Source organism: Rhopalosiphum maidis, chromosome 3 (assembly GCF_003676215.2).
Source record: "Rhopalosiphum maidis isolate BTI-1 chromosome 3, ASM367621v3, whole genome shotgun sequence".
In the NCBI taxonomy this organism is placed as follows: Eukaryota; Metazoa; Arthropoda; class Insecta; order Hemiptera; family Aphididae; genus Rhopalosiphum; species Rhopalosiphum maidis.
Window position 1 is genome coordinate 56,663,138 of NC_040879.1, and position 16,254 is coordinate 56,679,391.

Below are 16,254 nucleotides of genomic sequence, written 5' to 3' on the forward strand. Positions count from 1 at the left end.
TTTCGTAAGACATCATAGATATTATGTTTGCCCTTTAAAAATTGTCCCCCCCTGTTATCGTGGCCTACTGCCTAAATCCGCCCCTGATTATAGATTAAAATTGGTAGGCAGTGGAATCGATAGGTTTTTTAAACTACCTGTACTAGTAAAGTCGATACTTGGCGGAATTGGTGCTGCTTAGCGGGCGATTGTAAATTCCGCCCGAAAAAATATACAGGTACAAAAATTGATTTGTGAATTCCGCCCGGAAAAAATAAATATATATGTGGTAATTATTGAATTAATATGTGAAATATATTATATTTATTTAAATACTTATAATTACTATGTTATAATTCATATTATTATTAATATAAATAGTATGACCAGACACATCACACATTCATAAATTTGTATATTAATAGTAAGAAATAATAATTGTATTCTATTTAAACCTATTTTGTTTTATTTGTTAGATTATGTAAGTATGTAACATATTATGACTGCCCCTCATGCCAACCACATCTATGCCTATAGGTACGCTTCTTTATATATATAAATAAATAAATAATTATTAAAAAATACACCGTTTTGATTGAAAAAAACCTTTAAACTTTTCAACTTTATTAAGTAACAAAAACTATTTATTTATAGGTAGGACATGTTTATTATTTATAATTTTTTTCGGGCAGAATTTACATGTACCTTATTTTACTTGTACTCGGTAGGCTGTAGTTAATTTCGGGTGGAATTTACATACGCCCATCTTAGTAGAATATTGATAGGTCCACGTGTGATTTAGTATGAGTAAGTTTCAAATTTTGTTGATGTCCGTCGTCTAAAAATTTTTTATTATAATTTTTATTTTTAGTAACGTATTTAATCGAATTTAGTTTGAAGCTAATGAATATATAATAAATGATAATAAGTTTATTTTTATTTTTATTTTTATTTCAAAAAATGTTAGAGGGTGAGTAATTAAATAAAAAAATCATGTAAAGACTACACACCTCTTAGCTGATATTTTAATTATATATTTTTTCTTTTAGATGTAGGTAATAGAATAATAAAGGAATCAGAGGACTCACTTAGCTATAATATAGAATAGGTGTCGAATAAACCTTGTCATTAAGTAGGTCGCGGTGTTAGGTTTGAATTCAATATAATGTTCCAAAAAATAAAAAATAAAAATGTTCCACACAAAAAACCATATTGAATAGTAACGGGACAGCCTATATTACTATAAGTTTATTTTATTATATATTTATATTGCTATAATATAAGCATTTTATTTTTCTATTTGTAACTGAACAAGATTAAACTAAATTTTGCCTTAATTAATTCGCATAATATATATTGTATACTTTGTAGTAATCATTATTATTATTGTATTGATTATATTATAATTTATAACAATTATTACTAGCTGTTATTTGTTATTTAGTTATTAACCTAGAACTGACGTATTATAAGCCGTGTCAATAAGTTTATGTTCATATTTGTAGCTTAAAATTAATTTAAATATTTTTAAATTCTCAATTTGAATAGAAAAGATCAAATTATGTAATATTGTTTCAAGTTCTTAAGTTTAAAATTGTTTAATATTAACAGAAATTATATGTAATATCTTGAAAACATACTAATAATAAGTCAGAATACATTTTAAATTTGGAATTTGTGAATCCGTTTATTTTATTTTATTAATTTGTCATGTTTTATTTAAAACAATTTTTTCAATATTTTTATAATATGTTATATATTATTATTTTCTCAATTCCTATTAATACTTTCTACATAAAATTGTTGATTTACATTTATCATCTTAGCTGTTTGTCTTTCAGGTTTTTCATAAAATAATGTTAGTTTATTCTACATCTACATAATATATGTTCCAATATGAATGTAAATGAATAATCTAATAAAATAAACATATTCTTGTGAAGAATTCTGCAATTTGTTTTAAAATACAACTTTGGTTCTATACACTGACTTCCAGTCGCTATGAATTGCCACTTTTGTCGACAAAATAACCTGAAAGATCGTCGAACGTGTGGAATAAAGTGTATTGTAAAATCGGATGATAAAGTTGCAAACTTACCAATAATGAATGTCATACTACTTAGTGCAGTGGTATTATAGTTAACGTTAATGCGATATGAATATTTATGATTGTATTCAGTTTTAGGTATACCCCATAACTCATAAGCATAACTACCATTATTTACCATTACTTAAATTAAAAAATTATTCAATTTTGAATCTGTATATCGATTAATAAATAATATTTACTTACCTTCAAAACAACATACCTAGAATGTATTATCTATATACTTTTCAAGTAGATATAGGTAATAATACCAGTATCATAAATCATAATCCAAGAAGTAATACATTTAAATAAGATATTGGCTTAGCACAAATAAGTCTGTAGTTTATTAAGTAATTAATCCTTATTCACATTTGAAAAAAAATGGGATTTCCAGTAACGTATATCTTTTTTTTTAAAGTAGTGCCATTCCTAATATAAAAAGAAATACAGTTACTTTAAATTAACATTATAATTTGTCAATTTAATAAATTCGTTAATTTGGTTTAACAAAACTGAATATTGAATATAACATTTAATTGTTAAAATAATAAATTGTATTTTATTATCTATTCAGGATAATATCTAACAAAATATTTTTTATTAATTTAACAAGTTATTGTCAATTTGATGAAATCTTCGTTGTTAATCTAATAAAAATAGGATTAATCCAATATTAATTTTTTTTTAACAACAAATATATGATTAACTTAAAAAATTAATTTTTGTTAAAATTTAACAATAGTATTCTATTAATTTCACCTTGGTTTTTTCTTTCTGTGTATAAAATTATAGGCAATAATTATATTATTGGGTGCCTACCCAAGAATATTATAGTACTTTTTGACCATATTTTTATAATACACACTTTGGGAATCACTATATTATTTATTTAATGTAAAGTAGTTTTATAAAGCCATTTAGTATTTCCTAGAGAGTACTACGAGGATTTGGTTGTTATTACTCTACAAAAATATATTGTGTATTTGTACATTTGTGAGTATTTTTCATTTATTACAATAATGTGTTAAGAATAAAAAATAAAATAGATATGTTAAAAATATTATAAATTTAAAAAATTTATAAATTTATAAATCATCAAAATACCTATATAGTTATTAAATTAATAATTTAAAATAATTAAATGCCATTGTTAATTTAATACAATCACAACGACTAATCATTACCGTTTTATATTGTTGTATTTTTTGCTCATTTTTTCGTTGTCGGTCTATAATTTTTTTATTTTGGCGTCAAGTTTGTAAATGAACACTATTTAATTTAATATAGACCTTAGTTTGAATTTTATTTGTAACACTCAACCAAGCTGGTGGAGAAACGTTTGTTTAAAAATGAATGAAAAGATTCACACGTATTGGTTCATTGGTTGTTCTTTTTAAGTCTAACATATTAGCTGCCCAAATACTTGATGGAAATAAACAATCTTCGGAGAATACGTATCAGTCACAGTAATTTGTTAATTTATTATTTACTAGACAGTCAGATAGTTTAGTTATATAATGAGTATAAATAATTTAATGTTAGTGATTTGCAAAGTGTATATTATAAAAATGTGGTAAAAAAATGCTATAATATTCTTAGGCGAAAAGGGAAAATAGTTGGTCGAAAGAAGACGTGAGCGAAAAACGAAACTGCGAAAGTTCATTTTTGAGCGAAAAGAGTCACGTCATGCCCAAAATTCTTCATTAATGATATTTTATATATAGCAATGGCATACCTAGGATTTTTCAACGAGGAGGTCTAAACATAGTGCTATTAGTGCCCAAAATTAAGTAGGTGAAAAACAATTTTTTCATTGTAAATTATTATTTATTACAGTCATAGGTGTATTGTATTTGTATGATTGTATACTTAATAGTTAATATAACATATAAGTAATATTTGTATTATTATAAATAGTACCTATAGTTACCAATACAATTTTATTATTCATCCTAAGTCTCATTTATATTCTTTTATATTTTGAAAATAATATATTAATACAATTTTTTTTTAAAAAATTATAATTTTTGCTCTTTTCATCGTTATTAATTTATTACATGTAATTATTAAATCAATATAGTGTACGTATTATACATTTTAAATTCATATTCTAATGTTTAATATTTTCTACAAATTTAAATTTTTACTGATGTTATAATTTGTATAGCGAGGACAAGTACTCTACAATATTGAAAAAAAACTAATAATTATTGACGTACAAATTAAAGTTATGTAAAAAAAAATATATATGTGTAAAATTGCACACTTTGTATTTAAATAAGAAAAAAAGAATATGAAAACTAAATTTAATTTTTAATACAATTAAAGAAAGTATTTAAAATAGATACGTATTTTATGAAACAAAATTAATACAAAATAGTTTAACAAACCCCTACAATTGAATTTAATGATAATTCGCAATCATTTTATAGATACGAAATTTTTTATCCTTTAAGAAACCTACGGTTATTATTTAAGGAGCAACATTTAGGCATTTTATAATTTTGTTTTAGCAACCCGAGATCTATGTGTTAGTTGTAAATTATTATTAGTGCGAGTGAAATGCAATGCGAGTACCGTGGCTTGAGCTACCGGCGTAGGTACGAGGCATGCACATCTCAATAACTCGATAACAATAAAATTCACTACACGAATTTTACGACAACTTATTTATTAATTTGACAAAATTAAATTTAATTAACGTTGTTTGATCTTGATTCTGAATAAATATTTAAATTCAGCAGAAAAATGTCTGTAGATCGTAAGAAACTTTCTGTTTTTAATTTTAATTTTAATATTATGATTTAAAAAAATACATATATTTTCAAGTTTTTATTAACACTTCATTCATTATAATATAAGATTTAATTTTTACAAAGTATTCCGTACTTATTATAGACAATTTTTTGTCGAATTCAATTTTTTCCAGAATCAAAATCGGATATCTAAACAAACTTTAATTTTTGTTAAGACTTAAGTTCTTTTAAACTAAATTTTGTTAAAACTTAAGTTCTTTTAAACTAAAATTGACGGCAGTGACGAAATAGCGAGGCCCTGTAAGCAAACATATGTATTGGATCATGCATTCATGCACATGGTTTACTACGCCTCACTATTAAACGAGCATGCATTGATGAAAGCAGACCTAAGCATGATCAAATGTTTCCGCTAGAAGAGTAGAAGAGCAGAAAATGAACTATATTGATAGAATATTAGTTGAAGAAAAAGAATTCGGGAATGCTTTGAAAAATAATAAGGATGCTTATTGACGAAAAATTATACCTTTAGTGCCCTGTACCTGTATGTAAATACTATAGGTACATCGCGATATTATATTATTATGTCCACGTACTATATTACTATGTTGTACAAAAGTAAATAATTGCTTACTGAATAATAATAATAATAAGAAGAAGAAGAATATAAATTATAAATAATTAACAAAAATAATTTGAGAAATAAACACCAGGCCGCAAAATAGTAATAAATTGGCGGCAAAATGGTTCGACGACGAAACGGGATGAATACGACCGATGCGCGATGTAACAGGTGCAATGCACGTATTGAAACATTTCTATCTGCACCCTGCAGCTGTCACACTAATGCAGTGCGACGTAAAATCCCGGCCGCCGTAGTTATGGTAACATAATCGATAAAATCGCAACAGAGTGCATGTTGACTTGTCATAAATAAACAATGGTTATGCTCTAGAAATGATATTTGAGAGTTTATCGACGTTTCTACAATATGCTTATGAACATTTTTTCAACACTTAAAATATAAATTAAATAAATAAAAAGTTAGAAAGTAGCTACGGTTTGAATAGGTTGGTGTCTCAATGTCCCATTAAGAGGTATGAACTATTGAATTTTAAATATCTTAAAATTAGTCCAAATATTTTGAAAACTGCTTTAATACTTTTATAAAAATAATGAATAACATAACAAAAATCGTTTTATTTAAAGAATAATATAATATTCACGTTTTGCCTTAATTTATTCTCAATTCTTGAAAAAAAACATGGAAAAATGTTTACTTTAACTCTCCAAAAACTCAATTAGATCCAATTTGGAACCATAAACTACTAGCGAAAGTTTAAATTTATGATAAAACTATTTTCTCTAATTCAGCGGTTCCCAAACTGTGCTCTGCAATGGCTTATAAAGGGCTCCGTTCGTAATACCACAATAAATTTACACAAAACACAGACAGATAAAAATTAACGTTAAATATTTCTTGAGAGCTCCACGACAAACTTCTATTTAAAACAAGGCTACGAGGCTAAAAACGTTTGATAACCGCTGCTTTAATTTATCTATATTTAGATATACTTACATACATAAAAATTAAAAATTATTGTAAAATGAATATCGCTTATTTCAATCTAAAATCTAAAATTGATTTATTTAATTTATATAAAAAAAATGACAGAGCCCAATAAAAAAGTTGATGATACTAAACTTTAAATAGTAATTTAGTATGAACTCATACTAAAACAACAATCCTAAAAAATATAATAGAAATATAATTATTTTGTATAAATCATATTTAAATGATGATCATTGAATAACATGTTTATTGTTTGGATTATTATTTAAAAACATTATTCATGGAGGCTTTAAACGTTTACATTAATATGAATTTCACTTCACACAGTAACATTTTCAAAATTAAATAAAGCAATAATCTGTTAAAACTTCCTATTATAAAATATTTTCAAAATTATTATTTAAATTTAAAATAATTGATAAATAAATTATTTAACTTATAAATTGTAGTTAATGCTAGGCAAAAATTAAAGTCAAATTAAAATTAAATGATTTTAAAATAATATTACAATAAACAAATAGAAAAATAGTTAACAAGGCTGTTATTATAAAAACAACAGTCATAACGAGAAAAATATTTTCTATAAATTAAAATGTTCTGTATTAAAATATATATTTAACAAATAATAAACTATATTAATAACGTTTATCTTTTTAAATTAATAATTTATTTAGTTACTATCTATAGCAGTTATAAAAAAAAACTCCATTTACATCTTACCTTATTCATAATATGATTTAACCAATATATCAATATTATTATGTAATGAACAATCTTTACAAAATTGCCCCGTATAAACGAAGAATATGCAACTTAATATACCTGTTATTAACTAATTTCTTATCAGCGGTAACACTTATTACGCTTATCTTCTCAGTTCTCGGATATTCTTTCAATTTCTATCCACGGGATTAGTTTAATTAATGTAATATTAAATCACAACAAAAGGTGCATCAACAAAAATAATAAGTTGGTTGTTTAGCTACGTATTAATTAATTTAATCATGAATTGTTGAATGGATAGAATCACACTTATCTACTGACCAAACATACAAGAAAGTTTATCGAAAAAAAGTAAATATTATCTGAATTTTTAAATATTACAAAATAGTAAACATGTATAACAGTTTTAAATTTTTATTTTATGTATTAATGAATGAGTTATGTTTTTTGTTAAATATTATTAATAATATGGTGATTGAAGATCTATATAATACTATTAATATATTCATTTTAAATATTAAGTATATTAGATTTTCACTTGATGAATAAATATGAATTTAACTAATTATGTTTATTTTCTCTGCTTTATAAAAAAACATTGAAACACAAGTATGTTTTTGCAGGCTTAGTTTAATTCAAATAATTCAATACTCCTCGGCCAGCATTCCAAACACTCAACATCTTTTCAAACACTTCTATTTGTATAATATTGTCATCAAGGCTATATCACATAAAGCTTGAATAAAATTGTCTGATGTGGTTTTACTATTGATAATTTAGTCAAATTTTGAATTATTTTGGCTACTGTAGCGCAGAAAAAATGTTTTTAGGTGATTTTAGATGATAGCATTGTTACTCAACATCCAGTCAAGAAAAATTAATGTATACCTGTTGAAAAAACATATTCATGTTTAAATGAATGTTTAAAATTAATTATATTTATATCACAGAAGACAGCTGAATTCCAATTCAATAATTATAATATTAGGTATCATTGATGGTATTTTAATTAATTAAAATGAATTATTATTATTTTAATTTTGCTTTTATTTTATTATTAGACTATTTTTTGTCAAACAATATAAATTCTGACCTACAAGATGGAACAATTTAAGTGCAAATTAGTAATAATAATACTATGTATTCAATGTGCAAAATATAATTCAAAAGATTAGTGGATAATTTATACAGAATAGGTTTGATTGATAGATATTTGGAAAAGCATTTACGTAGTATTATTTTGAAGTTATTATATTAATTTAATAAATGTTTTATATATATTATATTATAATTACAACTAATATACATTTTATGTATTTTTATATTAGATATTGTATATAATATATGTTTATGTACCTACAATTCATTATAATGAAAACTGTAAGAGTTACGCAAGCCAAAGTTGGGTATTTTTTAGAAATATAATAGAATTATCCAAAAAAAAATTATTTTAAATATCTTAACTTTGGATAAGAGTTACATTAATTTATACTAATTTATATATAATTTCCTGTATTTCTATTTTAATTTTTTGGATTTGTTTATTTTATGTTGTATTGTTGCTGTTTATAGATGGATGATTACAATTTGACTATGGAATATTTTTGCAATTAGTTCAACTTCAAATGAAGACCATTGGAAAAAAAAACAATTTTATATTTAACATATCATTTTTATACTCAGTTAGATCATTTGTTTCAAAGGCTATATTAAATATTTGTTAATTTTAAAAGTTTATAGAAATCAATACCAAGTTTGATTGTCAATTATTTTGAACTGATTAAATGGGTCTGCAGTAACCATTCTACACACTTGAAATATAAATACAAGTTAAAACGATTGCTGATGTAGTTTTTTTTCTATGATAAATTAACATAGATCATTAATTATATGTATTCATTTTTGTAATATTCACACTTTTACAAAAAAATTATAACCACTGTAATATGATATACTATTATTGTTGTAATGTTAGTCATTAGATTTGATCCAAATACCTAATAAATTTAATAATATAATGTATAGTGTTATATTAAATGATACCAAAAATTATTAGATCATCAAATATTAAAATTTAAATAATTATTATTTTGAAATCTGAATCAATTGACATTGTACACAGTAGTGGAATTACAATTATTGTAATCATTGTATTCAAAATAGTTGTGAATATTTTTAATTATTAGTTTGTAATTATTTACATTTTTATTTACATTTTTAGATTATTTTTTCTATATCATGCTATTCATATAGTTTATAAAGACGCTAGTTGTTAACAGTGTAATTTTTAATTCAATGAAGCAATCAATAATATCCTAAATCATAATGCATTATTATTTTGTAGTTTTAAATATTAATGTTTTTTTTAATAATGTATACTACTCACTAGTATGATTATATTCATGGTAAATACTAAATAGCTAAAAATGTATCTAAATATATTTTGAATGTTTCAGCATTCATAGAAAATTATATTATATATAGGTAGTGGCGTTAGTGACAAAAAGTTTCAACTTCCTACAAACACTATTTTTTTTTTAATTACAATAAAATAACTAATATTGTTGAAGAATAAATCAATATTGTACGTTTGAATACATTTCCAATATAGTCAAAATTTCCCAAGTTATCTAACAATCATAGTTATATTAATATAACTAAAATAATTTGCTCTTAATTACTCTTACTGTTCCATTGACATTAATGTCACCAAATAATATCAATATTTTTTTACTAAAAATTGCTCCTTGTTATTTAAATTATATTTATTTATTAATTTTTTCCAGAAGTTTATACTTTATATTATTATACATAGAGTAATATTTGAAAGTTAACTTGAATCAGTATATTTAAAGTATAAAGTATAAATCTAAAATAATTGGCAAGTAAATAGATAAATAAAAAATGTTATGTTTTACTGAGGCTAAGAACTACTTATGAGGAAACATGGATTAGATTTTAAAACTTAAGCTTTATAAACTAAATTTATTTTTATAAGTTTTTAACTACAAAATAATTTGAAAATGTTTGTGTTTTTGAAAAATGTTAACATTTTAACTTCATATGCTTATAAAATTGAAGTTGTACCTATTTATTTTTAATTTTTTTATTTAGCTATTAGAATAAATTATGCCAAACTTTTCTTTTCAAGTTTTAACCCAGAAATAAAAAAATTATTATAATAACTACATAAATAGAAAAAAAGAAGTTAAAAATTATAATATCTTTAAATAATACAATAAAAGCCAACATATTTTTTAAATTATTTCATGTTTAGTAAATACTTATAAAGTTATGAATATTCGATGAAAATTTCATCTCGTGGTTATTTGTCTTAAAGTTATTACCTACAAATTAATTTTGCCAATAATAATTTTTCTACTAATCAACTTTAATTTGCAAAAATATAGATATGACGTATGTATTAGGTAGGTATTCTACTGTATTTTGAGTTAAAATTTTAAATTTGACCTATGCATAACGGACACAGATAGTAGTATTTCTCCCCGATACTTTATTGTCTGTTATTGATAGCGGACAACAGTCTTAATTTAGACTCAAATAAGTCCATTAAAATATTATAAAAGCATATGTAATATTTATGTATGTATATACTATATACAATATACTACACCGCAGCAAAACATCGTCGGCAGTCTCGAAACAAGGCGTACGATTACATCATAGCACGAATTATGATCGAGTGTATAGTTAAGTACTCGAGCGTAGATACTCCTATTTACAGAGTGCATCTACTATCTTACGTACCTAGTTATGTCGTACGTAGAAGGCATAACACGTGAATTTTTGATGATTATGGATCGATACCTATTCGACAATATTGAATGGAAAAAAGGTAGACAAGTGGGCATAACTTTACTGTATATAGTACGTACAGTGGTACCGAACTCATATGTCATGTGAGGCGATCGCTTCACTTCTGCCTTCTTAAATGGATTTATTTACAAATTGATTGGGTGAGTGGGACAAAAATTTTAGATTTCGCTTCACAAAAAAAGTCTGAGATCGGCGCCACTGAGTAGGTGTGAAGTAGGTCACTGTAATGGATGTGTTAAAATGAATTCAATGAGTTGTTCAACAACTGTTGTTGAATGATCTATCATCGTATACAAAAAATAATTTATAGACAGTCCGTCAACCTATATCACTAAGTATATTTGATACAGTGGCGTAACTATAAATAAGATTTTATAAATTTTTGTAACAAAATAATTGTAATTTGTAATTTTGAAAAAATTAAGTTTCAAATGCATACAAAAAAATAGTGCCAATGTATTTTTAATAATTGTGTACAGATAAAAAAAATTATGTACCTATGCTTTTGTATTAAATTTTCAAGAATTTTGACACAGCAAATAATTATTTATCAACATTTATAAAAAAAAAATCGAAAATTTTTCATGCCTATAAATAGTTTAAAAATTGTACTTTTTATGATTTATAAAATTATATAATATTATCAAAATGGTAGTTAAAAATTAAACCATGTATAAAAAATGATAATATTGATATTACTTGGTGGAAATTTCAAGTCGTTTCTGTTATTAATAATAGAATTTAACAAAATTAATAAAATAATTTTATCAAAACTAGTTAAGCGTAAAAATGTCCGTTTTTTTCTTTATGTCTTTAGATAGTACTATAGTAGTGGGAAGTTTTTACCTTTAACCACTCAAAAACCATCTAAATAAATTAGATGTTTGCTACCAGAAATCACCCCTAAAGTTTAAAATCAAAAATTTATTCTTGCCCCAAATGGTGGGATTTTGAAGCACTTTGAATTATTTTTCAACATTTCCTATGTGATGATCATAAAGGTTTATTTCGTTGTTAGAGGCATTTTTGCAGTTTTTGGATCCAAAATATTCAAATTTTAAATTGTATTTTAATAGACTTTACACGCAAACGTGATTTTTATTTTGTATAACAAACTATAAAGTAGATATTTGTATATTGTATTATCGGACAATAAAATTGTAATATAAATTTAGCTAAGATAACGAATGGCATCACGGCGTTTACAGCAAAATTAACGAGGTATATTTTAAATCACTATATTATATTAATTTGTTTAATAATCTGTTAGAACAATAAAATCAATACTGACGTCTGACAACAGGCAATATTGTTTAGTACAAGTATCAATACAAGTATTTTGTCATAAGTTTTAACACGTGTGCATTTATTTTCGAATAATTTCATTAAAAATTCCGTAAATTAACCAAACATATTACATTAGTAAATAGTATAGTAAATCATAATATTTATGTATACAACAAAAATGTTGCCAGTGTCATTATAAGTATTATAGAAAGAGGAATTGTAGGTAAAATATTTTGATTAAGCTCAGAAATATTAGAAAGAGCAAATCACAATACAATTTTGGCCATGCAAGTTTTCGAAAAGTCTTTATCAATTTTATGCAGTGCCGCAACTACCTCCGGTGCAGGAGGTGCAATGCACCGCCTGAGCGGCCTTCAAAATGTATCGGGGCCCTCAGATTTGTATGGACTTTTTTTCTGTGTATAATAAATATAAGCAAAATTCTAAAATAAAATATAAAAAAAATTAATCCTTATCAGCGTGAAATGTAAATAATAATTATGCGATGTTATATTGTAGTCAATTTCGTCCGAAAGGCTATTTTTATACATACTGGAAACACCGTATGGGCTAACTCTCACCAATCTCAACAAATTATATGATTATAGGTATAATGTAGTAATATTAATAAGTAAACACTCATCAGTATCATAGGATTATGACAACCATCAACCATTTATATTTAATTGTTAACGTTTGTTTTCGTATTTTGTGTCTTTGTGTATGTGTATGTGTTTGGTAGTATAGATTTAGTTTGTATTTTATAGATAGGAGGCTTGATATAAATGAAGAAAATCTTCGTTACAGTATCTGTACCATTACATACAGCAATCGTCCAACTTAAAGAAAGGTTTATACGAAGTAACTAACAAATTTTCCTCAAAATATTTTAATGTGTAGTGAACATGGTGTTGTAAAGGCAACTTATGACTCCACTATTTTATAAAAATGATTCATTCAAAAATTTCATTCACTATAATTATTATTTTTATTATTTTTATTATTAAATATACGTTTTATGTTTAAAATTCAAAATTGTCGAATGTTTAAAGATAATAATAGATGTTAGTTATCTATATTCTACAGGTTATATTTATGTATATATAGTTTATATATTGGTGAAAGCCGAAAGGTAAAAAAAAATTTTAGAAGGAAATAGCTGCGTAATCCCACTTGTGTGTATCCCGGAAAAATAGAGACGTTGGCAATATTATTATTTTGGTTGTAATTCTAGAACATTTATGAATGAATATAATATGAATGAATGTATGAATGAATGAACGCAGGCGGGGGGATGAATGGGCGAGCGGGGTAATCGTTCGTTCGGCCTCCGGGACTGCCACGGCATTGTAAGAAACTCGCACTCTAAACTAAAGACGCAAACGGTGCAACGTGCAGGTGGCATTGTTGTGTAACAATTAAATATTAAACACACACTTTTTTATACGATTTTCACTGTTATGTGTTTCAGGTCAATGACCATACGAATATATGATATATAATACAACGATTTACGTAGATAATATATAGGTATTTAGTTTGACACGATATAGTTAAAGTTTTGATTTTCAAGCGGGCAATATACCCTTATATATCACTGCTACCGTCTGCCACCATTACAAAATCATAAATATGTATCATATATATAATATATTGCAATATAACAACTATTATTTGAATAATAACAGTTTAATAGAGCTTACAACTATACTCAATATTTTATACCTATAACTACATGTCAAATCTTCAGGTTTCTTCGTCATAAAATGATCATCTAATTGAGAAAATATAAAAAACAAAAGCATTTTTATTTTTTATGACTAAATTTCTAGAAACTGTATCACAAAATGTTATTATCTTGAATTATTGACAATAATTTCAAAATATTCTATTATGCTATTATTATATATGATCTTACAAAATTATCAGATTGTATCAACCTAAGTCCAAAACTAAAAAAAATATGCTTTATACATATACAATAATAAACCACAAACCACAACAACAGCAGCTATATTATAAAGATAATAAAATTAAAATAATTCATTTATTTATTTAATTTACAAAAAAAAGTAGACAAGTATAGGTAAACGCTTTAATATGTAGTATACCTCAACATCGAATAGAGTCACTATGATGGATATGTAGTTTTAATTCAATGTTCTATAATAAACTATAGTATATAACTATATAAGATTGAAAACGACTATACATAGTACACTATACATCAAGCTATATTAAGTCTAAAAATAATTGACAATGCTGAAAAATGGCTTCGACAGTTTAAATCACTGCACCCTTAAAAATAAATATTGCTTTACACTAAGTTTTTAAATTATTGTAATGAAAAATGATGCTTATATAGCTATTACAATTGAAAAATGAATACATTTTTAACAACAAAAAAATTATTTTGAAAAATTCTTAAGATAATATGCAAACATTGATTTTAGGTAATTACTTGCGAATGTAATCTTATATTAAAAATTAATATTATAACTAAAGAGTTTGTACATTTTTTTTACCTATAAACAAACATTTTATAACGTCTAAATATATAATAGAAAAAAACATTTAATTTAAAATGTCTTAAAATGTAGTTGAAAAACAGAAAAAATATTTTGAAAGTCTCATTATCTATAGATAAAATTATAAATGTATATTAATTATATATCATTGTCTTGAAAATTCATGCATAAAAGTTAATTGAACATTCAGTTTTTACGGTTTTGAGCATACCTCTCCGACTACTCTCGCCGACCGCGAACGGTTACCTCGATGTTCATAACGCGAAATTGCCAATAGTTTTTATTTCTCATTTGAAAATTATAAAAAAACAAAAAAAAAAAAAATTGTTTTACGTGAACATTATTTTAAAAAGTACCAAAATATTTTTACTTTTAACAACAATTAACTACTAAAGATCTCTTTTAAAGTTGATAATTAGTGCATTTTTTTCTATTAAAAAAAAAACAATAAGTACAAAAAAAATAATTAATAAATAAAAGCTCAATTTTGTTATTATAAATTATAAAACACATTTAATATATTTATCACTCCGTCTAGTATCTAAAAATGATTGAAATGTAAAATAACTTGATAGTAATAACTATAATTGGTCATAAATTAGATTCATACAATTTAAAATGTTAATAGATAATTTTAATACAATTTTTTGCTAATAGCTTGAATCATATACATTAATAATATGATTTAAAAAGCAGCAAATGATAAAAAAAATACTTCACTGGATTTACAACATAAATAAATAGTATAGGTAACTATTAAATGTATACTCATATGTACATTTAATAGTTATATTTACTGATAGCCTTGAGCAGTATTTTGAATAAAACTAGATAAGTAAATTTGAAATTATTTTAATTTTTGAAATTTAGCGCCAATCCATTAACATTTTGATGAAATTTGATATATTTACGTGTAAATTAACGAGGTTTGTAATCTAAGTAACTAAGTAATTTATAGGCATTTCAAATTGTTGAATACTTTTAGTTGTTTTTTTAGGGTTTATATAAAATTGTATAAACCTTTTTAAACTTATTTTAAAAATGTATGATAAAACTATATAGTTCTGGAAGTAACGTTTTATATGTTTCTTGTTGAAACCTAAATATTATCAATCGTAGAAACTTGAAGTATTCTACTGTTACTTAAATTACTATTTTCTATAATTAATGAAATTGAAAATAATTTAAATAAAAAATAATTTGAATAATTTTAAACTATTTACATGCATTTGAAATTTTCAATTATTTTTCAATAAATATCAATAAAAAAATGAATATTTAATCAAAAAGCTTGAAAATTTATTACAATGTTCCTCGTAATACATATGCATTTTTTACTGAAACCTAACCAAAACATCTATACAAATATATATATTTGAAATTAGATATTTAAACGAAAAACAACGATTTACGCTATTTTGTTATAATTTTAAAATATTATTTGCGAAGCTTGAAACAAGGTATATTATATGTATGTTATAT

At 24.1% G+C, this 16,254-nt stretch overlaps 1 long non-coding RNA gene across 1 annotated transcript; it reads left to right on the top strand.

Moving 5' to 3' along the window:
- The first annotated feature begins 7,293 nt into the window (after positions 1–7,293).
- Positions 7,294–8,344, top strand: LOC113558667. Its single transcript, XR_003405679.1, has 3 exons — positions 7,294–7,471; positions 7,744–8,108; positions 8,182–8,344. It is a non-coding gene; the product is annotated as an uncharacterized LOC113558667 (long non-coding RNA).
- The last annotated feature ends 7,910 nt before the right edge of the window (positions 8,345–16,254 follow it).